Source organism: Prionailurus viverrinus, chromosome C1 (genome assembly GCF_022837055.1).
Source record: "Prionailurus viverrinus isolate Anna chromosome C1, UM_Priviv_1.0, whole genome shotgun sequence".
NCBI lineage: Eukaryota > Metazoa > Chordata > Mammalia > Carnivora > Felidae > Prionailurus > Prionailurus viverrinus.
Genome location: NC_062568.1, coordinates 83,415,758 through 83,442,958, shown reverse-complemented (window position 1 = coordinate 83,442,958; position 27,201 = coordinate 83,415,758). Strand labels below are relative to the sequence as shown.

The 27,201-nt window shown below is 34.7% G+C and overlaps 1 long non-coding RNA gene across 1 annotated transcript in view; it reads left to right on the top strand.

The window, feature by feature from the left end:
* The window catches only part of LOC125173208 (uncharacterized), a 51,442-nt gene that overhangs the window by 7,087 nt on the left and 17,154 nt on the right, over positions 1-27,201 (top strand). The window contains exons 2-3 of the long non-coding RNA XR_007154964.1: positions 979-1,163; positions 2,179-2,357. This is a non-coding gene — a long non-coding RNA (uncharacterized LOC125173208). The remainder of the gene's footprint in view (positions 1-978; positions 1,164-2,178; positions 2,358-27,201) is intronic.

The window sequence follows — 27,201 nt, the reverse complement described above, 5'->3', positions numbered from 1 at the left end:
AAAGAATGATGACTGAAATTTCTTTCTTTCTTTCTTTCTTTTTTTGTTCTGAGTAAAGACCAGATAAAATATGCTGCTTGGTTTTTATTGAGGAAAATATTCCCTTGTAAGATAATGTAAATTATCCTATGATTTCTAGAAATGTATTCACTAAAGCAAAATGGATCAATTTGCCAAAAATTAAATGAAGCAATATTCAATCTAACCATCTGGGCAGGATGATATTTGTGTACCTAAACTCTTCTTGACATTTTCATTGGTTAAGGAATTACTCTTCACTTCATGACTCAAAGTTGCTTATGCTTCAGTAAAAACATCTGCTTAGTCTCTTTCCTGAAATGACTATTCAAAAATTATAAATAAAGCAGTATTTGAAAGTAATTCAAATATTCATTTATAAATTACCTGGAAGTTTTGGATTTAAAAAGTAGGTATTTTATATACATTTTTACAATTCTATATGCTATATGTACAATTTCTCATCACCACAATGTTAAGAAAATCATCAATGAAAATATTTCCTTTGTAAGAGAAACCACTAATACGTGAACATGCCTTTTGGGGAAAAAAGGATATAATCCCTTTCAATAATCTGAAATCCAATTCTTTTCCCTCAGAAATGAACACAGTTTTTGGTTTGATGACCTCCTCCAAAAACAATTTTGTATACTGATTAAGTGTAAAACATATACCTGTAATTTTAAGTATTAACATAATATGTTTTGTGTCACAATTTGATTTTCTTCAATTATTAATCTCTTTCTTTTAAACTGTACATACCAAGAATGTATTGTAGATTTTTTAGTCATTCTTCAATTTGAAAGGGATTTAGGTAATTTATTTACTTATTGTTGTTTATATCTAACACTATTTGAGGCTTTACTCTGTACCCTTACCTTAAGTGGTCTAAATAAATTATGTAATTTATTTTTCACAAAAACTCAATAAATAATTTCTGTTATTGTCCCTACTTTACAGGCAAGGACCAGAGAGAGAAAACAAGGTCACACTGCTAGTAAGGTGTTGGTTTCAGGATTCAACTTCAGTAAATCTAACTCCAAACTGTGCTCTTTTCTGCTATTCTGTATATTTTGCTACTGCTATTTCAAACATTGGCCTTCAAGTCTTAAAAGACCACCAGGAAAATCTGTAACCAGGCAATGGTAGGCTGATTAGATTGACTTCGATAAGAGAGAATATCAAGTTGACATGGTCTTAGGGATGTCTTGGAAAAAGGGAATCAGGATTTTAAGATTTGGGCAGGGTGACTTTTTAAGAAAGTCTTACATGGTAAAGAACTGAGTGGGATTGAGCAGAATTTATAACATAACACTTTCAAATTGGTGGGAACAGACAGGTGAGGTTCTGGAAGCAAATTTTGACAAGAAATCTGTTACTCTTGATGAGTTAGCCTGTATTATAATTGATTATTAGTCTTATCTTCCTGGAGTGTATATCTAAGTTCTTTTGCCTGTTATTGACATTATTTAACAATGGGACAGGAAGGTATATTTATCTTCTCACCAATACTGATACAATAAAAAGAGTTTTGCGTGACCGTTCATGTATGTGCACAATAGTTTTCCACTTCTTTTTTTTTAAGCTTATTTATTTTGAGAGGGAGAGAAAAAGAGAGGGAGAGCAGGGAAGGGTCAGAGACAGAGGAAGGAAGAGAATTCCAAGCAGGCTCTGCAATGTGAATGTGGAACCTGATGTGGGGCTCGATCCCATGAACTGTGAGGTCATGACCTGAGCCAAAATCAAGAGTTGGACACTCAACCAACTGAGTCACCCAGGCACCCCATGCACAATATTTTTCTATGATAGATCTGTAGAAGTTGAAATTCTGAGGCTCTACATTTGTGTATTTTTTAAATTAACAGGTACTGTCAATTTGTGTTCAATAATGCTATAATAATTAACATTTCCAACAAAGATATATGATGCTCAATTCCCCATACTCTCAATAACACTATATATGATCAAGCTATTAATTTTACCAACCTGGTAAGAGGAAAGTGCTGTTTTATTTGATATTTTAATTATAACTCCCTTGATTTTTCCCCTATATTTTCCTAACAAATTTGAGCAACTTTCTTATGGTCCTCATTTGTATTTTGTCTTCTGTGATGTATTTGGTTTTTCTCTTTGTCATTTTTTTTTCCTATTGATTTGCAGGACTATTTCATATAATAGAGTTTCTTGCTCATGTGTTTAAGGAATGGCTTGGTCAGCTCTGATAAAAGACTGCCACTGAGTTCAGGTAATTTCACCTGTACCAATTTTGGACTTTGGTTGAGGACAGCAGATACAGGGAACATTTACTTTTCATGGAGGAAATGGAAGTTCCTAGAGAGGTGAGTGGAAATATGTGATTTCTCCTCAGAGTTAATATATCTTCACTTCCATCCATACTTTACTGCTGAAAACAAATCACATGGACCATCTCCAAATCAATAGGGTGGCTGAATTTACTCTTCTCATGGGTGTCACAGGAAGAAGGTAGTAATTATTTGTGAACAAAAATCTAATCTACTCACTTATAGTTAAAGTGCACTCTAGCTTAAGCCCTACCAGAAGATAGTCATGATGCAGACTTTAGTGAATATCATCTCTATATATGTTTTTGTAACTACTCAACAAATATAATACATGTGTGTATGAACTACATTGCATAAATTGTTGTATGCATGATTTATCCATGTTTAAAAAATAATCACTAATAGACATGAACAGATTCTCAATCTGGTAATTAGGGAAACAAATTTAAATAATAGGATATAAAATTTTTGTCTCTTTTATACAAATAAATGTGATAACCCTTAGTGTTGGTGTGTAACTATGAACTGGAGATTTTTATTTATTGGTAATGAAAGTATTTATGTAGAAATAGGGATTTGGTTTTGACTCATCAATCTGAAGTTTCACAAGCCCCTACAATAAAAGCAACTTCCCTTGTCTTTCTGGAAAAAATTACATAATGCAGGAACTTTCTATTTTTTCAAAGTTTTATAAAACTCAGCCACATAAACTTTGGGGACTAATGTATATTTTGTCATAAAACATGGACTACACTTTTTTCCTATGGTTATTATACTATACAGACTTTTTTCTTGATTTGTGAATAAAATTAGATAATTTGTGTTTTTCCATTAGATATTATTATTCAGGGACCCTATTGATATCTATATTTTCTCTGTATATCTCTCCTTGGTTTCCAGCACTGCTCTGAGGAATTGCCACTTTTTAAATCTATAGTTTACATGGCTTGGTTTGGGGATGTGAGATAAGCCGGTCTATCTAGGTTATCAATGTGATTTCCTCTATTCATTAAAGCTGTGAGGCTGGACAGACAACGTGTTAAATGTGTTATCTTTGACATGCCACATCTCCAAATTTTAACACTTAGTATACATACTTCAAATTTCTAATTACTCAAAGGGTAATGCATATAGAAATCCACATGTTTATTTTTTTAATGTATTTTATTTGAGAGAGAAAGCATGCATATGCACAAGTAGGAAGGGACAGAGAGAGAGAGGGAGAGAGAGAATCCTAAGCAGGCTCCATGCTGTGAGTGCAGCATCTGACTTGGGGTTCTGTCTCAAGAATCATGAAATCATGACCTGAGCTGAAATCAAGAGTCAGATACTTAACTGACTGAGCCACCCAGGTGGCCCTAGAAATCCAAATGTTTAGGTTTCCAAGAAAATGTAGTAATTTCCAATGAGACTTGTTATTGCTCTTGACCATGATTATATCAGAGAAAGTCTCATTGATTTGACATCTTTTTTCTCTTTTCTTTCAGCTAGCACTAGGTAAGAAGTCAAAGGTGGTGATGTTACTATTTCTTCCTCAGTTTGCTCTATAGTACATATTCTGTGTTTCACTGTTTTTATGTTCATGAAAATTCTTCATGTTCACATAACTTGGGGAATGTGGCCAATTTTCAAATTGAAGTGGGGGATGAAACTTAATGTTATCTGGCCAACTCAGAAAATAATCTTGATTTTGAGATTCATATTTGGACAAATTATAGCTACTTCATTCTGTATAATTAAAGTTTATGTGCACATTTTTATATACATATTTTACACAGGTTTTAGTAAATGTTTATATGGATTACTGCAATGTATTACAGATATTTTAATTAAAAAAAATTTTTTTTATGTTTATTTCTGAGACAGAGAGAGACAGAGCATGAGTGGGGGAGGGGCAGAGAAAGAGGGAGACACAGAATCAGAAGCAGGCTCCAGGCTCTGAGCTGTCAGCAAGAACCCCACGTGGGGCTTGAACTCACAAACCATGAGATCATGACCTGAAACGAAGTTGGTCGCTCAACTGACTGAGCCACCCAGGCGCCCCTATAGATATTTTAGAAATTATCTAGTTTTTCTACGCACAAAAAATTATCTGGAGTTTGGAGTCTCACACTTTTTTTCTAAGACAGAGAATTCCAGTTATATTTTATGAACTTAACTGAAGTTGGGAAGATAATAAAGGTAATAATGCAAAAGTTAGAAAGTTGAGTTATTCTAAATTATGACTATAAATAATTGAGGTGTTTGGACAATTTGTACAGTTGGATCTCTCAGAGTTTGCTTTTGACCAAGAGCAGAATAAAAATCTGCCTAATTAAAAAAAAACACTTTAAGATGGAATTAGTGGCAAAACAATCATCACAACCCACCTGCTCTGCCCAAGCGATCCTCATTGATAACTAATAATTCATCCAAAAACCTTTCCATATTCCTTACATTACAGTTTTACCAAAATATTTCTCCACATAAATATATAATATGGCTGCTACAGATACAATCTTACCTCAAAGTTATTTGGTGAGAGGGTAACTAAATTAAAGTTCCTATTATTTATTTTCTCACCAAGGACTTTGGGCTAAGGTTATATTTAGAATATTCATTGAATAGCCACACCAGCCCCAACCAACTGGCCCATAATGAATTAGCCTGCTGTCTAATATATTTCAAAAATGAGATGAGATATATATTTTAATGTAACCCCAAATGTTCTTTTTATAAATAGACAAAAAATCTCAGCTTCAAATTCACAGTTTATATATATCAAAATTAAAAGGACATAGTGGGATTTTAACATATTTGAACAAATTTGGAGGTCTCAAGCTGCGATTGTGTTTTAAAACTTCTTTGTATGAACGAAATTGCTATTGGAAATGATAATTGCATTTCTCAAATACCAATATAATTCCAAACATTAAAAAAATTCAACACATTCCCACTCATTATTTGTACGTCAAGCATAGTGCTGTTCATATTCTAATTAATCATTATCATGTAATTTCTAATTACCTCAATTTTAAACCATTAAAAATTAGAAGATCAAAGTTTTAAATGATAGTCGCAATGAATTAGCCACCAAGAGTTGTGAGAGAATTGAATTTAATATAAGAAAAGAAAAATCTATTATTTTCAAATGTCATTTTTTTCATTAAGTGTATTTTACTTTGTATTAGCTGAAAATACCATATCCAGTAATTTTAGAAGTAAATTGAAAGACCTAATTATTGAGAGGAAAGATCAACTGATTAACAAGATAGTATTTCAAAAGCTTCTGTTTCCTCTAATGATACAAAACTATAACATATTAATATATTTTTGCTGTTGACTCATCCCAGAACAATTTTCAATTTTCCAAATGAGAGAGTACTGCTAAATAATCTATAACATTTTACAGAACAAACATCACCAAAGTGCATAGTTTCTTTCTATGCCACAGAGGTGATCCTCGGAGATCAAAGTGAATTGAAATTTTATGTAAATATCAATGAAAAGAACTTCGGTTCTGACAAAAATAAATCCCATTTCAACAAGGGAATGAGCTCAAGTGACATCACTGTTGGGCTAGTGGAGGAGGGTAACATTCAAAGTGCTTTAGGGGTAAAATAGCAGTTTCGTTTGGAGGTTCAGAGTTCTAATACAGAAAGTAAATATGTCACGTTCACCTAAATAAATACTTTTTAGAAAGTTAATTCCAAATTCAGAGAATGCAAACTCAGAGAAGTTTTATAGTAGAGCAGTGGAAATAAAGAGCTAATTTAGTAGACATAGAAAAATGTAAGACAAGGAAATCTACACAATAATAATATGAGAAGCAATTTAAAACTGGGACAGACCAAAGGGGTCCATGATTCACTGTGAAATTTAAACATGATTAATAGGAAGCGATGAGTTGAAATCATATTTTGCCATTTAAGGCACTGGTGTTAAGGGCAAGTTTAAATGAAGGAGCGGTTGCCAACAAAAGGTAAGAGTTCTGCTAAAGATAATTAGGATCAAGTCTCATTTACATGAACAAACAGTTTTAAATAGTTACAAAGTTTGCTGGTGTCATTTTGTTGTAGATGGAGTAGAAAATATAAAGGATAAGTTGGAGAGAAAAACAATTCTCTAAGAAAATTGAAAAAAAAAAAAGAAACATATCCTGGATTTAAATAGGTGTGTCATAGGAAAAAAAAGTAGTATAGCAAAATAATTACTTTATTTTTCAAAGTACAACCCCAGGCCAGAAAATAAAACAGGAATTATGGATTTCCAGATATACAAATATAAAATCTTTTAATACTTATAGGATTAGATCTCAGATCTGAAACATAAAAATATAATTATTTTTAAAAAGCCCTATGTTACCCAAAGAAATATAATCAACTGGAAGTTTGAGGAGGGTAAGAAATTTTAGGCTCTATGGAAATACATAGACCTCATTTGGATAAGACTAAAAGAAGACAAGAGAAGTAATTACATTGTAGTAGTGTACTACTGCCTTCCGTGAAGAAAGAGGGTATTGGCATTTCTTTTTTCCAGTAAAGTTTGTTGAGCCATTTCAGTGGGAAATTGTAGAGTGGTTATATGTAATACAAAATATATGAAATGTTTCCCTTTTCTAAATTCAAATTTCCATGAAGGCTTAATTTGCCTTGCTGAGCACCAAAAGGATAGAGGAACAATGAGGTGGTGTTTTTTGAGATTTTTTTTCCATATCAACAAGGAAGAGCCAGTTCATAAGTTGAAAATGATAAGAATGCAGTGGGAATTGACCCTACATTCCATATGTGTAATGCTGGAGGACAGTCAACTGCAAACTAAAGATTGAGTTGTTTCCTCCTTTGAGGTTCTCCATTGATAAGAACTCAATTACATTGCACTGGCATTAACTATTGATATTCCATTTTCCCAGATAAACTTTGAACCCTTCAAAATCAGCCATAATATTTTATTCATCTTCCTTAATGCCTTGCACAATATGTCTTGTTTGGAAATTCAATGCAGTTGATCCTCATTTTTCATAGATTCTGTATTTACAAATTTGCCTACTGACTAAAATTTATTTGTAACCCTCAAATCAATCAATGCTCATGATAGTTTCACAGTAATTTAGAAACATTCATATGTACAGAGAGGTAAGAAATGTGAATCACCCAGCATATGCTTTCCCAGCTAAGATCAAACAAGAAGGTGGTTTGCCTTCTTATTTGGTTCTCACAGTATAAACAAGTGTACTTTTTGTGGGTTATTTAATTCTATGTTTTTCATATTTCATATTTTAATATTTTATTATTGATGTCACTGTTTAAAAAGGCGGCCAAGCAGAGTGTTGGGCGCTATCTACTGTTCCTAATTACAAAAGGCTATGATATGCCTTACTGAGAAACTATGTGTGTTAGACCAGCTGTGTTCAGGCGTGAGTTATAGTGCCGTTGACTGTGGGTTCAATGTTAATGAATTAACAATATGTAAATAAGGTGTCTTTAAGCCAAAGACATGTAAAACAAGGTTATTTATGCAAAAATGTGTGGCCATCTAGATGTAAGCATCTAACCCTGCATTTTTTCAAGGAGCGATGATTCAATATTTGTTAATTCAGTGTTTATAGTAATTTTACAGAACATAACTGCAGTGAATAATGAGAACCAAATGTATATATTTCCTTGAAAAAGTGTTCTTTCAGGTATGTATTTATTATTCATGAAGCTAGTTAGACTTACTTTTTTAAAATAAATGCTACTCATATGTTTTTTTTTTAAGTACAGTTAATCTGCAATTAAATAGATTCAGGTTTTTATGTATTGAGTGGCTGAAGTTCTTGGATTTAATTTCTACCTCCACCAGTTGCATTCTGAATGACATGCTATAACTTTACATTGTCTCTAACTTCTTTTCCCTCATGTATATAAATAATTTCCTCAGGCAGTTATCCAGACACAAAGAGCTAGTGTACAACAAAATATTTTCCATACCCTACAATGCTGAAAAAATAATTATCCTTTGATTATATAGATTTGATCTATGGTGACAAATTAAACTTATTTAAATAATTACTACTGGTATAAACATTTTACTCTTTTTTTTAATTGACTCAGCAACTACTAGATATTTGGAAGGCATTATATGTGGGGCTGTGAGCATGAGGAATGTAAAACTATAAAGCTCCTATTCTCAAAAGAGCTTATAGTTTAGGTGGAAAAATTTGGCATTCGTTCATTTTTTTAATAACACAATAAGGTAGTAAATGATAAACACAAAAAAGTCAGTTTCCATTAGGGCACTAAGAAGGGTGAGACTATAAACAAAACTTCCCTCAAAGAGCCAGTATAAGTGATAGACAGTTCTTTCACATGGAAACAGGAAGAAACAAAGTGAAAAATTTATGTTTGGGGCATTTTATTTTTCTGAATTTTAAAAATTATTTAAAATTTGTGAAGAAAAATATTCCTAAGAAACATTCCTGTGCAATAATTTTTACCGAGATATGAGGTACAATATGTTTGATGTCAAGTTTGTTCCAACAGGCAATTTGGGGATTCATCTAACACACTTTGTTTCTTGCAAAAAATAACACAGACTTTTCTTGACTTGGTATATGCTTTAATGATGTTTGCTAGTTGTGACATGATCTCTATTTACACTAATTACTAACTGCTGTAATTATATAAATCATACTTATACATGCCAATGTACTTAAGATGTTATTTAAACAAAAACTTATTTTCCCTACCTGCAACAGGGGAGGATGAGGTGCTGAGATGTATTAAATAAGGAGGGTCAAAAACCAGAGATAGCATGAGTTGTGCAAGCAAATTGGTGGGGAGAGGAGACAGGCATTCTTTATTTGTGCTGAGTGGCCCTTCTTGTTTCTAAACCACTTTCTTATCCCTTAGTCATAAGTGCAAAATGCACAAAAGTTGGGATTCATGTAAGAAGGAACAGTTTTATTGGATGATGTAGCAATCCATCCCAAATGCTATTTCTTTGTAACCAGATTCTGTGTACCTATTGCATCCTTTACTTCTCTAACACATTTTGAATTTTGCTAAGCATATCAATAAATCAACAGCTAGTGCTATCGGAAGCCACTGATAAGCCTGGTTCTTCTATATATTATTTATTAGAAGAGAAAAGACAAAGAATGTATTAAACAGTGATAACATATCTGACATTTGACTTTCAATATTCCACTTGAGTATCGTGACAATCCGATGAGATTATGATTAGTTCTATTTTGCCTATTGAAAAAAATAAGCTGGTTTTGATGAATAGTTTTCTAAATTTACAGTGAATAAATGGTAAAATTGGTATTAGAACCCTGACTCTAATAGCTGCACTGGTACTATATTATATAAATAGCACCTATAGAACCCCTGTTGGAATCCTCTTAAGCCACAGGCATACACACCCCACCACTCAGACACAGTTTGGCTATAAAATAAGTCTGAAAGAAAAGTTCCTTTTCTCTATGGCAAAAGCTGACAAATGTTTGTTCCATTATTTTTTCCTTTGATTCTGGATCTTGCTTGCCTGAGCCTGCATTTCCGAACCACTAGGATTTGGGTCTCTGGCTCTTTGGGCTCTTGTTCCCTTCCCCATTGCTATTCATATTCCATAAGTACTGGTTAGTGTAGAACAGAGATCAAGGTATCAGTAGTCCTCTGATAAAATCTCAACCTTGGTGTTGGAGTAAATAGTAAAATGTACTTTATCTAGAAGCCTTACAGAGTTCAATAAGTTTGGTTTGGTGGTTGACATCAAAAAGGCAGAAGAGTGTTTTTTTAAGGATTGGAGGTTAGAAATTTAAGAGTAGGAAGACATGGAGAACTGTGGAATATAGGTTCAGTTAAAAAAAAAAACAGCTTCTTATACTATCTCATTTTGTATAGACCCCAAACTAATTTTTTTTACTTGAGTATAGTTGACATGTAATGTTACATTAGTTGCAGGTGTACAACATAGTGATTTCACCATCTCTATAATTTATGCTGTGCTCATCACAAGTATAGCTACCATCTGTCACATGCAAGTCTATTAAAATATCATTGACTGTATGCCCTGTACCTTCACCCATTTTGCCCATCTCCCCCATCCACCTCCCCTCTTGAAACCACCAGTTTTCTCTCTGTATTTATAGTCTGATTTTACTTTTTGTTTGTATATTCATTTGTTTTGTTTTTTTATTCATTTGTTTTTAGGTTCCACATATGAGTGAAATTGTTTAGTATTTCTTTTTCTCAGTCTAACTTATTATCACCTAGCATAATACCCTCTAGATGACTCATGTCATCTTACATGGCAAGAGCTCATTCATTTTTATGGCTGCATAGAATTCCAGTGTATATATGAATACCACATCTTCTTTACGCACGTGTCTATCAGCAGACACATTGTTGTCTCCATATCTTTGCTATCTTAAATAATGCTACAGTAAACATAGGGGTGCATATATCTTTTCAAATTAGTATTTTTGCATTCTTCATGTAAATACCTAGAAGTGGGTTTATTGGACATATGGTAGTTCTATTTTTAATTTTTGAGGAACTCCATATTGTTTTGCGTAATGACTGTACCAATTTACATTCTCACCAATAGTTCAGGAGGGCTCCTTTTTCTCCACATCCTTGCGAATACTTTTTACTTCTTGCCTTTTTTATAACAGCCATTCTGACAGGTACAATATCTTGTGGTTTTGATTTGCATTTCCCTGAAGATTAGTAATTAGTAATGTTGAGCATCTTTTCGTGTCTCTGTTGGCCATCTGTGTATGGAAAAATGTCTATTCAGTTTCTTTGCCTAGTTTTAATCCGTTTTTTTTTTATGTTGAGTTGCGTGGATTTCTTATGCATTTTGGATATTAATTCTTTATTGAGTATACAGCTTGCAAATATCTTGACCCATTTAGTAAATTACCTTTTTGTTCTGATGATGGTTTCCTTTGCTGTGTAGAAGCTTTTTTAGATTTGATGTAGTTCCATTTGCTTTCTTTTGTTTCTGTCTCCCTTGACTCTGGAGTCAGATCAACAAATATATCACTAAGACTGATGTCAAGGAGTTTCCCACCTATGTTTTTCTCTATGACTTTTACAGTTTCGGGACTCACATTCACATTGATGTTGAACATTCAGGCTTTCATCCATTTTGAGTTAATTTTTGCATATGGTGTAAGATTGTAGTCAAATTTTATTCTTTTGTATGTGGCTGTCCAGTTTTCCCAACATTTATTGAAAAGACTGTTCTTTGTCCATTGTATGTTCTTGGCTTTCTGGTGATAGATTAATTGTCCGTATATGTGTGAATTTATCTCTGTGTTCTCAATTCTATTCTGTTAATCTGTGTGTCTGTTTTTGTACCCATCCCATACTGTCTTGATTATATAGTTCTGTAGTATAGTTTGAAGTCAGAGAGCATGATATCTCCATCTTTGTTCTTTCTTAAGATTACTTTTGCTATTCAGGTTCCATACAAATTTTAGAATTATTTGTTCTAGTTCTGTGAAGTATGCCCCTTGAATTTTGATAGATGTGAGCAATAACTTCATTTGTTTTCTAAGTCAGTCTTCTATTTCATAAATTTGTCTGGTGTGTGTGTGTGTGTGTGTGTGTGTGTGTGTATACACATATATACATAAAGATATACATATTTACATGAGTATATATTGTACATATACCATACACATAGCTTTATTACATTGTTTCAACATACAAAACTAATATTATACATATTCTTTTGCTTGTGAGATACTTGTTAGTAGACTCTTAAATGTTCATGAAAATGTCCTAAAAACTATAAAATCCTATTCTATCAAAGTTATAGCTGTAATTAATTTTTTTTTGTTATGGGTTGCTTTAGTTTGCTTTTTTTTTTAATGAATTTTGAACAGCATGATATATACCTGTTACAGTAGATGAGATTTAGGGGAGAATTCCTAATTAAAGTACGTGTGTGTGTGTGTGTGTGTGTGTGTGTGTATAAAATATATACAATATATTTATATATTATATATATAATATATATATAATTAGCATTTAGAATAAATAGCTTTGTAAGTTGTCACATTTTCTCTGAATGTTGTTAGAAATAAATACTAGTCTTTTAGGCTTAATTTTGCTACATTTGTATTCTGGCTAGGGGGATTGAATGGATAAAATTTTCTGGCATTCTGTTTCTTCAGGCAAGTATTCCAACTCGTGAAGAAAGAAATGAAGTGTAATTATCTCACATTTCACCTCTATACTGCTGGCATAGAAACCTAAGACATGCATTGTATTTATCAAACACAATTACCACTATTTGTCTGTTTCCTCATTTATGAGCTCTTTGAGAAAAATGACCCATTTTAATGTCTTTGTTTTTCCAGTACCTGGCATAGTACTTGAACATAGGGGATATTGGAATAGTTTATTTGGAGAACTTTCTATGAGAAGAGGTGGCTAGGCCAAGAACAGGGGACACTTTTTAAAAAGAAGAAAAATGGTCTCTTTACTTCAGCTGTCCCCCTTACTGTATCTATCCCTACAAAATACCTGGCCCATGACTCTTAAAATACATTGGTTGCATTTCATCGAACATTAGTTAAGTCTTTATTTCAACAAGTGGGAATATCAGTATCAGTGCCAATATCAACTGTGGGAGTGGGTCAGTTTTTATGTTAATTGCTAACATAGAAACCAAGATGTTAACTTTTTTTAATGTGTGCCATTGAAAGAATTCTTACCATTTTCTTTATTCCAAATTTGTGAGTGGATATTTCCTGATATGATGTTGAACCTCATGACAGGGAAATGAGCCTTTTCAACAGCCTTTCAATGAGTCAACAACTGGCCTTTTCCCATATGTAGTAAAATATTAAATATTTTAAGTATTCACATTGATAATTCATTAAGCTGACCTCTAGTAAAATGTGGATTTCTGGAGTTTGGTCTGTTTCCGTGCACAGGCTTCCCCATGATTTATATGTTTTACAATGACTCCTACTTTCCAATCTTCTTGTCACCAATTTTACTCTTTCTGATCAGTCTTTTCTGTTGCTCTCTCTGGAGTCTCATTTCAGTCTGCCTCATAAAAAATATATTAGTTATCATCCTAAAAGACTTGCAGCTTCTGTTTCTGTGCCCATCTACATGCAGACTGCTCTAACAGGCATCAGTGGGTCTGCTTGCTCGAATATAGTAGGGTCCAGGATTATTATTCAAGGTAGCTTCTCCAGGTCCCAATGATCCCCGGGCCTTGTGCTAATGGGTTTTTCTCCTAAAGATGCAAATAATAGCTGCCTAAAATCCTGTTTTAATTGTCTCAAAATGAGACAATCTGGCATCCTTGCAGACCCATAAATAATCCTCTGAAACTACTTGCAGAAATACTGTATCAAGATGTTTTTTTGAAACTTTGTAGTAAAAAATGTGCAATGCCAAATTGCTACCATAAACCAGATCACATCTGTAGGAGGAGGGGGTTTGCTGAAAGAAGCTTCTCTCTGAGTCTCCCCTTTTACCATAGATATAAAAATCACCTTTATTCATTAATATTGCTGTACCAGTGATGTTAGGATTCAAACACAGTATCCAAAGAGCCAGTGTAAAGTTGGGGCTTTAAGAAAATGAAAAGTGAGGCTTAATTTGTGCTGCAGTCAGATTAATTGTGCTTATTTTTTTAAACCATATTGGTTAAACTACATTCTATCACTATTTAAATTTATACTTCAAAACTATCCAGAAGTGCATTTTAAGCACTTTGATAATTTGTACCTAGGATTAGGAGAGTAAATAGGTTAAATTAGAGTAGTAAAGAGTTCTCGATGAAACTTATTAAATAGAATGTAGCTGACCCATATGGAAAATTGAATGCAGAGAGCAAGGGTGTTAATGTTAACCAAGCCTCAATATTTATAATTGGCATTTATATTTACCATTACATACTCAGATGTACAGTCTCTGAAGCATAGTAAGTATGCAATAAATATTTATTCAACACATGAATTAATGACTATAACTTTTAATACCATCCTTAGTTTCTGATAAAAACATTGCATATAGTTTCATAGGCATTCACTTCAACAGTAATTAGACATTCATCCAGAAATCTAATTTCCATAATCTTAGCCCTCTGGAAAGGAGTCAAGAGCCCCACATTCTGCATGTGAGAATATTATACAGCTTTTGGTGTTCACAAATGAGTAACTCTGCTACCACAGATATCAAGTAGCATTGTGTTTAAGAGTTAAACAGAAAAAAAAGATGGAAAACACAACTGCTTAACATTTCAGGGTATGGATACAGAGAGATAAGTTTCAGTCATATAGAATATTCATTTTCACTGAAAGTTTATATATTGTTATACCTTGATAAATAAGTGATTTTTTTTTCATTAAGACTTTGATGAAAACGAGATGCCGGAGAAGGAGACGGTAGGAAGAATATGTGTCACGATTCATCATTATCAGACTGTAGTCGGGACTGGATTATTTAGTGAGCCAGGCACAGTGAAGGCTAATCAGTGAAAATAGAAATTAGCTGATTAAGCAATCTTAAGAGACAATACACATTACAAAAATAGAGGATTTGGAAAAAAAATTCATTTATCCTGTTCAGCCTTATTATTCTTCCAGAAAAAATTATTTAAAGAATTTATGAAAGAAAAGTTTCTTCCTTAATTTATTTCTAGGGGAAAATAACATTAGAATAACTTTTCTTAGTAGCCTGCATTATCTCTTAGCAATCTCTACTCTCAAAAGGCACTTCATAATATTGAATACAAAATTTTGCCAAGTGACAAGCTGATAAATTATCCATGCAAATATTTAAATATTTACCAGCTTATATTTCAACTTTTTATTTCTTTTCATGGTTCTCTATTCAATGTTTAAAATGTTTTGGGGGCACATTTTTTTTCTGCATTCTCTGTATTAATTAGTAAAAATTTCTGGGCCTCTTCAAAATAGTATCTGAATGTATAATCTGTTGAATGTGGAAACAAATCAATCAAAAGATAGTTACTGATTTTAATTTTAGGTCTATGTGAAATAAAAAGATTTATGTCCCTGTCTCAAATAACAGGAAGATTGGATAAAATATTAAAAACAAGATTTTTTAAGATATTGGGCAACAGGCAGCCAGGATGGTGATTCCTGAGTGAGAGAAAACAGATAAGGTGAACCCTCTGATCACCTCAGCTTCCTGCCTAGAAGCAGGAAGGGGTTGTAGTGCAGGGCGAGAAAACCTGCAGAGAATGTGGTGGTCACTAATATAAGACGATATAGATCAAAGTTCAGGGAGGTCTTAGTGCTTATAGTTTGTGGCTCAATAATGGAGAGGGATTGTTGCACAGAGGGAAGGGCAAAGAGCTTTGAAGAGGACCCCTCAATTCTTCAGCTGAGTACCCCTCAATACATGTGTTAAAGAAAGCTACACAGGTTGGGGAAAGGCTTTCCAGAAAAGAGGAAACCTAACAATTTGCAAATCTCACACATGGTTAGGAATAGTTCATATTACCACCAGTCCAAATGGAAAAATCTCAATAAATAAGGCATCATAGTTCTCAGAAAGATACCACCTTAGTAATAGAGCTCAATTGGCCATAGATTAAAGACTGCTCTGCACTGACCTAAAAAAGCTTAAAAGCAAACCTCAGATGTATTAAACAAATCCCAAGTAATGTAAACTACATGCTAAAAAAGTCCAATACTACTTACATGAATGCAATAATATGAGGAACCCAAAAATGTAAAATTCATACTTCAGCATCCAAATTTCCAGACATGCTCAGAAGCAGGGAAATATGACCCATAATGAGGATAAAATTCAAACAATGCAAACAAAATCAAACAATACATGAAGTAAATTTTAAATTGTAAGTTCTAATTATAATTGTATTTAAAACAGATCCAGAAAAATAAAATGTGTTCCCTATATACAGAAGAGTGAGGAGAAAACACAAACCTGATAAAGAGAATGAAATGAATAAATACAAACAAGAAACACAAATGGAAATTCTAGGGAGATAAAATGTGATACCAAAATTGGAAATAAAATAATGAAATTAGCAATAATTAGGTATTGAAGAAGAAATCAATAGACTTAAAGACCTGGCATTAAAAACTAAAGTGAAGCACTTAGAGAAGAAATAGAAGCAAAACAACTAGCAATTCAGTCACCTGAGGAACGATATTAAATGTACTAAAATATCCATAATTTAGTTCTCAGGAGAGAAAGCATACAAAGAAAACTTGAAGAAAGGTAAAAAATAAAAAATAAATTAAAAGACATTGATGGAAACTATAAAACTAAATACCCTGGAAATTCTAAGAACACAAAGCAGAATAAACAAAGAAAACCATACCAAGGCACACTGAAATTAAACTTTTAAAAACTGATGATAAGGAGGAAATCTAAAAGCAGAGAACAAAAAAGGTAAGAACAGAGAAATCGTGAGTGAAGTGATTAAGTGATATCTTTAAAGTGCTAAAAGAAATAACTGACAAACTCAGATTTGATAGCCAGCAAAAATAATTTTTTAAAACATAAAAGCAAACTAAAGACTTTTCAGACCAAAACAAAACAAATCAACAAACAAAAAATAGACCTGCCTTATCACATATGTTTAAAAGTCTTTTTGGCAGAACAAAAATTTGGAGCACCCCAAATAGTAATTATGCAGTTATCTACAAAAGGCATTGCCTATCTTTAAAATGTTCTTTAAAATATAACTGCCCCAGGGCACCTGGGTGACTCAGTTCGTTAAACCTCTGATGGCTCAGGTCATAATCTCCCGATTCATGAGTTAGAGCCCTGCACTGGGCTCTGTGCTGACAGCTCAGAGCCTGGAGCCTGCTTCAGATTCTGTGTCTCCCTCTCTGTCTGCCCCTCCCCAACTTGTGCTCTGTCTCTCTCTCTCTTAAAAATAAATAAATATTAAAAGCATTAAAACCATCATTTCATCAGAAAATACCTAAAAAATAAATAAAATAAAATATAATCTCCTCTTTATAGCAAAAATAATAAAATGTATCATAGTGTTTACAACATATGTAAAAGTAAAATACATGACATCTGTAATGCCGAAGAATAGGAGGTGGGAAATAATGGCAAAAACAAATCTCAATAATTTCATTGAATAGTCTTATAACACTCTTCATGAGAACTGTAATGCATGCCACATATGGAATTGAAAATTTTGCAATAGCCACATGAAAAAAGAAACAGGTGAAACTAATTTTAATAATATATTTTATGCAACTCAATATATGCAAAATATCACTGCAACATGTATCCAGTGTAAAAATTATAGAATATTTTATATTTTCCTGTACTAAATCTTTAAAATCCAGAGTGTATTCTTACTGCATTTCTTAGTATCAAGTGCTCACTGGCACATGTGGCTGTTGGCTACCATATGGAACAGAATAAATAGATCATGATTGCAGTGCTGGTTGTATGAACTATAATACATTTGTCAAAACTTACCTAATTGTATGCTTAAAATGGGTAAGTTTTATTGTATTGCATTATACTCAGCATGTAGATACCACCCAAATCACACTATAGAATATTTCCATCATTCTTGAAAGTTCTCTCATGACCTTTCCAGTCAATCTCAACCTTACCCATAGAAGTTAACACTATTTTGACTTCTATCACTGTGGGTTAGTTTTGCCTATTTTTGACCTTCATATATATAAATTAATTTATCATTTATTCTTTTATGCCTCTCTTATTTTATTTGACATGATCTTTGGAAGACTCATTCATGTTGTATATATAGTTTTTTTGTTTTGTTTTGTTTTGCTACTAAGTGCTATTCCATTATATGAATACAATTTTGGTATCCATTTTTCTCTTGGCAGACATTTGGGATGGTCTCAGTCTCTAACCATTATGAATAAAGACACTATGACAGTGCCTATCACAGCTCTTTGTGTATATATAAAAATATTTTTCTTAATACCTAATAGTGGAATTGCTATTCATGGACATTGCATATGTCATTTGTGTTGTTTATTAGGAAATGCCAAATAGTCTTACAAAACAACAGTGTTTTATATTCTCACCAACAATGTATAAGAATTACATTTTCTGAGGAATTCTGGGAAGATGGTGGCGTAGGAGGATGCTGGGCTCACCGCGCGTCCTGCTGATCACTTAGATTCCACCTATACCTGCCTAAATAACCCAGAAAACCGCCAGAGGATTAGCAGAACGGAGTCGCCAGACCCAAGCACAGATGAGAGGCCCACAGAAGAGGGGCCCCTCCTGAGGTGGATCACCTAAGGAGAAGCGAGCTAAGCCTGCCCACCCTGCCGCCGTGCACCTTGCCTACCCACCCCGGCTAATATGCCAGATCCCCAGCATCACAAGCCTGGCAGTGTGCAAGTAGCCCAGACGGGCCATGCCACCCCACAGTGAATCCCGCCCCTAGGAGAGGGGAAGAGAAGGCACACACCAGTCTGACTGTGGCCCCAGCGGTGGGCTGGGAGCAGACATCAGGTCGGACTGTGGCCCCGCCCACCAACTCCAGTTATACACCACAGCACAGGGGAAGTGCCCTGCAGGTCCTCACCACGCCAGGGACTATCCAAAATGACCAAGCGGAAGAATTCCCCTCAGAAGAATCTCCAGGAAATAACAACAGCTAATGAGCTGATCAAAAAGGATTTAAATAATATAACAGAAAGTGAATTTAGAATAATAGTCATAAAATTAATCGCTGGGCTTGAAAACAGTATACAGGACAGCAGAGAATCTCTTGCTACAGAGATCAAGGGACTAAGGAACAGTCACGAGGAGCTGAAAAACGCTTTAAACGAAATGCATAACAAAAAGGAAACCACCACGGCTCGGATGGAAGAGGCAGAGGAGAGAATAGGTGAACTAGAAGATAAAGTTATGGAAAAAGAGGAAGCTGAGAAAAAGAGAGATAAAAAAATCCAGGAGTATGAGGGGAAAATTAGAGAACTAAGTGATACACTAAAAAGAAATAATATACGCATAATTGGTATCCCAGAGGAGGAAGAGAGAGGAAAAGGGGCTGAAGGGGTACTTGAAGAAATCATAGCTGAGAACTTCCCTGAACTGGGGAAGGAAAAAGGCATTGAAATCCAAGAGGCACAGAGAACTCCCTTCAGACGTAACTTGAATCGATCTTCTGCACGACATATCATAGTGAAACTGGCAAAATACAAGGATAAAGAGACAATTCTGAAAGCAGCAAGGGGTAAACGTGCCCTCACATATAAAGGGAGACCTATAAGACTCGTGACTGATCTCTCTTTTGAAACTTGGCAGGCCAGAAAGAATTGGCACGTGATTTTCAGGGTGCTAGACAGAAAATATGCAGCCGAGAATCCTTTATCCAGCAAGTCTGTCATTTAGAATAGAAGGAGAGATAAAGGTCTTCCCAAACAAACAAAAACTGAAGGAATTTGTCACCACTAAACCAGCCCTACAAGAGATCCTAAGGGGGATCCTGTGAGACAAAGTACCAGAGACATCACTACAAGCATAAAACATACAGACATCACAATGACTCTAAACCCGTATCTTTCTATAATAACACTGAATGTAAATGGATTATATGCGCCAACCAAAAGACATAGGGTATCAGAATGGATAAAAAAACAAGACCCATCTATTTTCTGTCTACAAGAGACTGATTTTAGACCTGAGGACACCTTTAGATTGAGAGTGAGGGGATGGAGAACTATTTATCATGCGACTGGAAGCCAAAAGAAAGCTGGAGTAGCCATACTTATATCAGACAAACTAGACTTTAAATTAAAGGCTGTAACAAGAGATGAAGAAGGACATTATATAATAGTTATAGGGTCTATCCACCAGGAAGAGCTAACAATTATAAATGTCTATGCGCCGAATACCGGAGCCCCCAAATATATAAAACAATTACTCATAAACATAAGCAACCTTATTGATAAGAATGTGGTAATTGCAGGGGACGTTAACACCCCACTTACAGAAATGGATAGATCATCTAGACACACGGTCAATAAAGAAACAAGGGCCCTGAATGAGACATTGGATCAGATGGACTTGACAGATATATTTAGAACTCTGCATCCCAAAGCAACAGAATATACTTTCCACTCGAGTGGACATGGAACATTCTCCAAGATAGATCATATACTGGGTCACAAAACAGCCCTTCATAAGTTTACAAGAATTGAAATTATACCATGCATACTTTCAGACCACAATGCTATGAAGCTTGAAATCAACCACAGGAAAAAGTCTGGAAACCCTCCAAAAGCATGGAGGTTAAAGAACACCCTATTAACGAATGAGTGGGTCAACCAGGCAATTAGAGAAGAAATTAAAAAATATATGGAAACAAACGAAAATGAAAATACAACAATCCAAACGCTTTGGGATGCAGCGAAGGCAGTCCTGAGAGGAAAATACATTGCAATCCAGGCCTATCTCAAGAAACAAGAAAAATCCCAAATACAAAATCTAACAGGACACCTAAAGGAAATAGAAGCAGAACAGCAAAGGCAGCCTAAACCCAGCAGAAGAAGAAAAATAATAAAGATCAGAGCAGAAATAAACAATATAGAATCTAAAAAAAACTGTAGAGCAGATCAACGAAACCAAGAGTTGGTTTTTTGAAAAAATAAACAAAATTGACAAACCTCTAGCCAGGCTTCTCAAAAAGAAAAGGGAGATGACCCAAATAGATAAAATCATGAATGAAAATGGAATTATTACAACCAATCCCTCAGAGATACAAACAATTATCAGGGAATACTATGAAAACTTATATGCCAACAAACTGGACAACCTGGAAGAAATGGACAAATTCCTGAACACCCACACTCTTCCAAAACTCAATCAGGAGGAAATAGAAAGCTTGAACAGACCCATAACCAGTGAAGAAATTGAATCGGTTATCAAAAATCTCCCAACAAATAAGAGTCCAGGACCAGATGGCTTCCCAGGGGAGTTCTACCAGACGTTTAAAGCAGAGATAATACCTATCCTTCTCAAGCTATTCCAAGAAATAGAAAGGGAAGGAAAACTTCCAGACTCATTCTATGAAGCCAGTATTACTTTGATTCCTAAACCAGACAGAGACCCAGTAAAAAAAGAGAACTACAGGCCAATATCCCTGATGAATATGGATGCAAAAATTCTCAATAAGATACTAGCAAATCGAATTCAATGGCATATAAAAAGAATTATTCACCATGATCAAGTGGGATTCATTCCTGGGATGCAGGGCTGGTTCAACATTCACAAATCAATCAACGTGATACATCACATTAACAAAAAAAAGGAGAAGAACCGTATGATCCTGTCAATCGATGCAGAAAAGGCCTTCGACAAAATCCAGCACCCTTTCTTAATAAAAACCCTTGAGAAAGTCGGGATAGAAGGAACATACTTAAAGATCATAAAAGCCATTTATGAAAAGCCCACAGCTAACATCATCCTCAATGGGGAAAAACTGAAAGCTTTTTCCCTGAGATCAGGAACACGACAGGGATGCCCACTCTCACCGCTGTTGTTTAACATAGTGCTGGAAGTTCTAGCATCAGCAATCAGACAACAAAAGGAAATCAAAGGCATCCAAATTGGCAAAGATGAAGTCAAGCTTTCACTTTTTGCAGATGACATGATATTATACATGGAAAATCCGATAGACTACACCAAAAGTCTGCTAGAACTGATCCATGAATTCAGCAAAGTTGCAGGCTACAAAATCAATGTACAGAAATCAGTTGCATTCTTATACACTAACAATGAAGCAACAGAAAGACAAATAAAGAAACTGATCCCATTCACAATTGCACCAAGAAGCATAAAATACCTAGGAATAAATCTAACCAAAGATGTAAAGGATCTGTATGCTGAAAACTATAGAAAGCTTATGAAGGTAATTGAAGAAGATTTAAAGAAATGGAAAGACATTCCCTGCTCATGGATTGGAAAAATAAATATTGTCAAAATGTCAATACTACCCAAAGCTATCTACACATTCAATGCAATCCCAATCAAAATTGCACCAGCATTCTTCTCGAAACTAGAACAAGCAATCCTAAAATTCATATGGAACCACAAAAGGCCCCGAATAGCCAAAGGAATTTTGAAGAAGAAGACCAAAGCAGGAGGCATCACAATCCCAGACTTTAGCCTCTACTACAAAGCTGTCATCATCAAGACAGCATGGTGTTGGCACAAAAACAGACACACAGACCAATGGAATAGAATAGAAACCCCAGAACTAGACCCACAAACGTATGGCCAACTCATCTTTGACAAAGCAGGAAAGAACATCCAATGGAAAAAAGATAGCCTCTTTACCAAATGGTGCTGGGAGAACTGGACAGCAACATGCAGAAGGTTGAAACTAGACCACTTTCTCACACCATTCACAAAAATAAACTCAAAATGGATAAAGGACCTAAATGTGAGACAGGAAACCATCAAAACCTTAGAGGAGAAAGCAGGAAAAGACCTCTCTGACCTCAGCCGTAGCAATCTCTTACTCGACACATCCCCAAAGGCAAGGGAATTAAAAGCAAAAGTGAATTACTGGGACCTTATGAAGATAAAAAGCTTCTGCACAGCAAAGGAAACAATCAACAAAACTAAAAGGAATGGGAAAAGATATTTGCAAATGACATATCGGACAAAGGGCTAGTATCTAAAATCTATAAAGAGCTCACCAAACTCCACACCCGAAAAACAAATAACCCAGTGAAGAAATGGGCAGAAAACATGAATAGACACTTCTCTAAAGAAGACATCCGGATGGCCAACAGGCACATGAAAAGATGTTCAGCGTCGCTCCTCATCAGGGAAATACAAATCAAAACCACACTCAGGTATCACCTCACGCCAGTCAGAGTGGCCAAAATGAACAAATCAGGAGACTATAGATGCTGGAGAGGATGTGGAGAAACAGGAACCCTCTTGCACTGTTGGTGGGAATGCAAATTGGTGCAGCCGCTCTGGAAAGCAGGGTGGAGGTTCCTCAGAAAATTAAAAATAGACCTACCCTATGACCCAGCAATAGCACTGCTAGGAATTTATCCAAGGGATACAGGAGTACTGATGCATAGGGCCACTTGTACCCCAATGTTCATAGCAGCACTCTCAACAATAGCCAAATGATGGAAAGAGCCTAAATGTCCATCAACTGATGAATGGATAAAGAAATTGTGGTTTATATACACAATGGAATACTACGTGGCAATGAGAAAAAATGAAATATGGCCTTTTGTAGCAACGTGGATGGAACTGGAGAGTGTGATGCTAAGTGAAATAAGCCATACAGAGAAAGACAGATACCATATGGTTTCACTCTTATGTGGATCCTGAGAAACTTAACAGGAACCCATGGGGGAGGGGAAGGAAAAAAAAAAAAGAGGTTAGAGTGGGAGAGAGCCAAAGCATAAGAGACTGTTAAAAACTGAGAACAGGGGCGCCTGGGTGGCGCAGTCGGTTAAGCGTCCGACTTCAGCCAGGTCACGATCTCGCGGTCCGTGAGTTCGAGCCCCGCGCCAGGCTCTGGGCGGAATGCTTGGAGCCTGGAGCCTGTTTCCGATTCTGTGTCTCCCTCTCTCTCTGCCCCTCCCCCGTTCATGCTCTGTCTCTCTCTGTCCCAAAAATAAATGTTGAAAAAAAAATTAAAAAAAAATCCTGAGAACATACTGAGGGTTGATGGGGGGTGGGAGGGAGGGGAGGGTGGGTGATGGGTATTGAGGAGGGCACCTTTTGGGATGAGCACTGGGTGTTGTACGGAAACCAAGTTGTCAATAAATTTCATATAAAAAAAAAGAATTACATTTTCTTCACATCCTTGCCAATATTTAGTATGTCCAATATTTATAAATTTTAGTGATTTGAAAAGGTATGTAGTCATTTCTCTTTGTGGTTTTAATTTGCATTTCCTTTATAAATGATAATACTGAGAATTTTTCAAATGTGTATTGAACATTATATATCTTATTTGGAAGGTGCCTGTTCATTTATTTTCCCCATTTTGATTTTGGAATGTCTCTGTTTTTATTACTGAACTCACTTTCCCTCAGTCATATTTCCTTTCAATTATGTCATCTCACCTTTCATCTCTTATTTGATAAAATAGATAATTCAATACATTGAAAAGGAAAACTTGGTGATTGTAAATTTTATGTGTTTTTAATAACAAACTATTGTTCCAAATGATACTTGTTTTTTTCATCTTGCATGAAAATTATTTAGCAGAATCTTTTTCAATACCATGTACTTTTTCCCTCATTTTAGGCTGATAAAGCCTCTCAAAGTCTGGGTGACTAATTTTCATTTGATCTTTTCAATCTCCTACATTTCAGACTTTCAGCTGAAGGACACATTGAGGGAAGCAACTGCAGACCAAATTTCTCCTCTCGAATGATGATTCTTTTAGCATGAGGAAAGGGCCTCTATTTCCAAGGACTGATGATCATGGAAAAGAGAATTTACTCTTTAAGGTCTTTTGTTTTGTTTTGTTTTGTTTGCTAGACACTGTACTTGAAAAGCTGCCATATAGAGAATACACTACTCCCTTGACTTTTATCTCTGTTTGCAGTTTTTCTTGATGACTTCCCAATCTATAATTTTCCTCCATTGTTTTGACCCTGATATTTTTTTATTTTATGATATGTGGGCACCAGGTTGATTTTTTAAAAAGCATAAGATGAGAGGTTATTCACTTGGCTGCCTCAGGAAGCAGATCATGGTCAATAGGTAAAGTGGCTCCTGACTGTATACTACATCAAATGGTTTCTATAACACTTATCATATCACATTATAGTTAGCTTTTTTTTTTTTTAAGTGACTGCTGGCCGAACTCAGAACTCATTCAAAGGCTGCAATAACTATCAGAACACTTTTCACCAAGCCTTGTATTAAACATTTCACAAGCAATATTTCTGTTAATTCTCAAGATAATATTTGAGGTAAATACTATTATTACCTCTATTTTAAAGACGAGAAAACTGCTGATGAAAGGTGTTAAGTACATGGGCCAAAGTCACACAGCAAGGTGAAAATAAATGAAAGTAAAAGTCTCAGTAGGTCTTTTAGGAGTATAAAAAGCATATTGGTAGAGTCTCTCCCCTTTGTATTCATTATTTTCTTGCAGACTTGACTCAATATTGATATTGTTCAAGACCAGTTGCCTGAGCAACACTTTCTTATGGTGATTCGTTTTTATCCTATGCTTTCCTGAGCACCGACATTCTGATGGTGACAGTAAGTAATCATGGATAGAGAGGAGCCCACAGATAGTGACACAGATAAAACTCAAATCTCTCCTGTCCTTCCATAACTCCCAATTTCCATTTTTAAAAATTTTTAAATGATTTAATATCATCCCGTGTGGTATTTTTCAAAATTCCAAATAATAATAATAATAATTCCAAAATTCCAATAATAAAGTAGCTTCATATGTAATTAATTACCTCTAAATACTCAAAAGCAAGAGCTAATTGAAAAAAAATCTGCTCTGTGAAATGAATTTTCCTCTACTTTTAAACTTACAATACCTTAATATTCTTGAATAAAATGAACTTCTTTGTTAAAGATATTGTATAGGAAAGTAGGGAAAACATAAACCTTTCCATCTTAGAACATTTGTACAAGTAAAATATAATCACTTTTATTAAACTAGACAGACTAACAAAAAAGCAAGTTTAAAAGAACTGTCCTGAAATCTCAGTACCGTGCATCTCTTATCTTACCACATTTTCTTTTGTAAAGACATGACAGGAAGGGCAAAAACAAAATAATTCCAGACATATTCTGGTTGAGTTGTGTGGGGCGGGAGAGATACAATTCATTCAACCACTCAGTAGATCAACCCTCTTTTAATGAATGCTATAATGTTCTCTAATGCTAGACGTTTTATAGCTTCAAATGCCTTTAACTTTAAGTTCTTATTTATATTCAAGATGTGAATTTCCTGGCAGTTCCTAACACTTTTTCATAAAAAACTTATGATTTTGTCAGATGACATACTCTGCTAAATGGAAATATTTCAGAGTACATAAAGGGCCTACTAATACCATAGACCAGGGGTTGACAGTTTTTTTCTGTACAGAGCCTGATAGTATATAGTTTAGACCTCATGGGTCAGACCTTCAAAAGTCCTTGCTTTGCAGGGTAGATGGAGAAGGTCCAGAAAAAGATGACTATGGCAAGCTGAAACCATGCAAAGCAATCTCAATAATTAATGGATAAAATTATGATTGTTCCGTAGTTTTAAAACTTTTGTCAAAATATTAAATGGTCACAGCCAATTGTGAGCATACAGGAAAACTTAAAAAATAGTAAAACTAATATTTATATAGTATACTGTGACTTCAAACATTGAAAATGTGGAGAATTAAAAATAATTAGACTTATTATTCTGGTTGTGATAGTGTATTATAATTTTGGAAGATGTTTACCATTGAATAAAGGGCCCATGGGAGTTGTCTGGTTGTTTCTTAGCACTGCATGTGAATTTACAATTAAAAGAAAAGATTGATTAAAGAAGTAGTTTGAACAATACTTGCTTTCTTCTTATTGTATAGCTGAATAGATGGAGTGGGCATCTTTTCTGTGCACTGGTGAATTGTCATGCTTCTTTCTAAGGTTGCATCAGCTTCCAATGTTTTATCCTTTGCTCTTTCAATTTCAATAAAATATATCCAAATTTTCCTTTATTGTGAAGATTTTGCAGCGTCACTTCCTCTGAGACATCTTCACCTTTTGCATCACAACCACTTTATTACACTTACTATGTTGATAAATTCTCCTTCATCAAATTCCTCAAGCTGTATATCCAGTGTCTCTCTAATGATAGTAGTGTTAACATTCTGATGGTCAGCTATAGCTTCTCTAGCTCCATTTATGTTAGACTCAAATTTCACGTCAATCATTAT